The sequence below is a fragment of the Chiloscyllium plagiosum genome, chromosome 29 (assembly GCF_004010195.1).
Source record: "Chiloscyllium plagiosum isolate BGI_BamShark_2017 chromosome 29, ASM401019v2, whole genome shotgun sequence".
Classification (NCBI taxonomy): Eukaryota; Metazoa; Chordata; class Chondrichthyes; order Orectolobiformes; family Hemiscylliidae; genus Chiloscyllium; species Chiloscyllium plagiosum.
In genome coordinates, this window is record NC_057738.1 from 36,130,655 (window position 1) to 36,133,588 (window position 2,934).

The 2,934-nt window shown below is 42.1% G+C and overlaps 1 protein-coding gene across 4 annotated transcripts in view; it reads left to right on the forward strand.

Moving 5' to 3' along the window:
• Positions 1-2,934, forward strand: part of LOC122564519 (rab effector MyRIP-like) — a 380,608-nt gene that overhangs the window by 376,436 nt on the left and 1,238 nt on the right. The gene's annotated exons all lie outside the window — the stretch shown is intronic.

Below are 2,934 nucleotides of genomic sequence, written 5' to 3' on the forward strand. Positions count from 1 at the left end.
AGTGTGATGTGGCTCGAAGGAATAGTGTTCTGATACAGCTTCGTTTGTGAGTGTTGGGATGGTTGCTGGTGTAGTTAAGTATTTGGTCAGTGTTTGTCGGTTTGTCGGTTTTCTGTATATGCAGGTTTGTAGTTCTCCGTTGTCCTTTCTTCCTACTGTGACGTCCAGGAATGCAAGTTTGTTATTGGTTTCTTCCTCCTTGGTGAACGTTATGCCTGTGAGGGTGTTGTTGATGATGTTAAATGTCTCTTCTATCTTGTTTCGTTTTGTGATGACACAGGTGTCATCTAAGTAGCGGACCCAGATTTTTGGTTTGATGGTTGGTACGGCTGTTTGTCTTTGCATTACCGCTTCTGCTATGACTCCTAATAGCGGAGATCCCATGGGTGTGCCGTTGGTTTGTTTGTAGATTATATTGTTGAAGGTGAAGTGGATGGTGAGGCACAGGTTCACTAGCTTCATGGTGTTTTTGTTGGTAATGTGATTGATGGTGGTTGGGGTGTGTGAGATGGTCTCTTCTAAAAGTGTGGTAAGTGTTTCCTTTGCCAGGTCGATGTTGATAGAGGTGAACAGTGCTGTTACGTCGAATAAGATCATTGTTTCGTCTTCCTCTATTTTGGTGTTTTTGATGATTTTTAGGAATTCCTGGTCCAGGTAATGAAATGTCTGGATATCAAACCTACCGTTTAGTGAGCAAACCTACACCCTAAACCTCAACCTGAGCTACAAACCTTCACAAACCTTGCATCTGATCCAGCATCAACTATAGTTTGTGGAAGAGAGTTCCAAAGATCTCCCACCCTTTGTGTGTAGAAGTGCTTCCTCGCATCTCTCATAGATAGAATCCCTACAGTGTGGAAACACACTTTTCGGCCCAACAAGTCCACACCAACCCTCCGAAGAGTAACCCACACAGACCCAGTCCTTGAACCTATTACTCTACATTTAATCCTCAATGATGCACTTAACCTACACATTCCTGACCACAACAGGCAATTTAGCATGGCCAAACCACCCTAACCTGCACAGCTTTGGATTGTGGGAGGAAACCAGAGCACCCGGAGGAAACCCTCGCAGACACGGGGAGAATGTGCAAACTCCACACAGACAGTCACCCGAGGGCGGAATCGAACCCAGGTCCCTGGCACTGTGAGGCAGCAGTGCTAACCACTGAGCCACCATGTTGCCTAGTTCAACCTGGCCCCCATTCAAGAATCCCAACTGATGGAAATAGTTTTATCTACCTTGTCTTTTCCTGTTAATATCTTGAATATTTTGATCAGATCATCGCTCAACCTTCTAAATTCTGGAGAAGCCAGACCTAATTTGTATAATCTCCTCATATAACTTAATCCCTGAAGACCAGGTATCATTCTTGTAAACCTATGTTGTATTCCCTCTAAGGTCAATCTACCCTTCCTAAGGTTTGGTGCCCAGATCTGCCCATAGTATTATAAGTGGGGTCTAAAGCAGGGATTTACATAACCTCAGCATAACTTCTACATCCTTGTACACCAGTCCATTAGATATAAAGGGCAACATTCCATTAGCTTTTTTGATTTTTTTTTCTACACCTATTTGAGTCATTTTAAAGATCTATGCACCAAAGCCCTGAAGTCTCTTTGGACATCTACTGAATTTGACTTCATACCATCTAAGATGTACTCTGACCTATCCTTTGTTGTTCCAAAATTCACACTTTCTTACATTGAACTGCACCTGCCACAGTTTTGCCTATTCACTTAGTCTATAAATGTCCCTTTGTTAATTTTATGCTATGATCGCCATTACCTAATATTACATCATTGTTAAATTTGGATAAATGACTTCTGTGCCATAATCAAATAAATAATGTGAGTAATTGAAGCACTAACACTGAACCCCAATTGCCACTCACCTGAGTGGATTGCTAGGCCATTTCATGAGGGCAGGTAACAGCCAACCACACTGCAATGGGGTTGGAGTCCCCTGTAGACCAGACTGGGTAGGGACAGCAGATTTTCTTCCCTCAAGGATATTAGTAACAAAATAGGGTTTTACGACAATGATTTTGTGGTCTCCATTAAACTAGTTTTTAATTTAGATTTCAACACCTGCCATGGTGGGATTCAAACCCTTATTACCAGAACATTCTCTTGAGTCTCTATTATTAATGCAGTGACACAGTAGTAACTTAATTACAAAGTGTTACAGCACAGCAGGAGGCCATTTGGCCCATTGTGCCTGTAGTGACCCATTAAATGAGCATCATTCCCTCGGGTCAATCTCCTGCCTTTTCCCTATAACCTTGCATGTTTCTTTTATGAAAATATTTAACCAGCACCATCTTAAATGCCTCATTTGAGCCAGTGTCCATCACATTTCCAGGCAGTGCATTCCAGACCCTAACTACTTGCTGAATGAAAATGTTTTTCCTCACATCACCTTGTTCTTTAGCAAATCTCTTTAAATCTATGTCCTTTTATTCTTTTGGAGAGGTTTATCCCTCTCTTCACTAGCCAGTCCACTCACAATTTTGAAAAAAACACCACTTTCACACACTAACCCCATATCCTTGATGTTCTTCGTAAATGTTAATTTATTTAAATAAACTTTAGCACAATTTGTCACTTGTTCATGCTGGAAATCCACTGTGCTGTCTGACCTTCTACATAACCCGAGGAAAGGTCAGCCTAAAGGGACTGTGAAAGATTGAGCTATAACTGAAATTGCTGCAAGTCCTAAAAGGAACTGACAAGATCTGTGAAGAGAGGAAGCGGCCAATAAATATTCCATCAGAACCCTCAGGCATACTGTCCTTCTGTTCTGAGGAACAATCATCACTATGTCTCTGTCTCTCGATCTCTCTTTCCATCTCTCCCTCTATCCACCCCCTCCCTCTCCCTCTCTCTCTCTGTATATCTCTATATCCCTCCATCTCTCTCCCTCACTCTC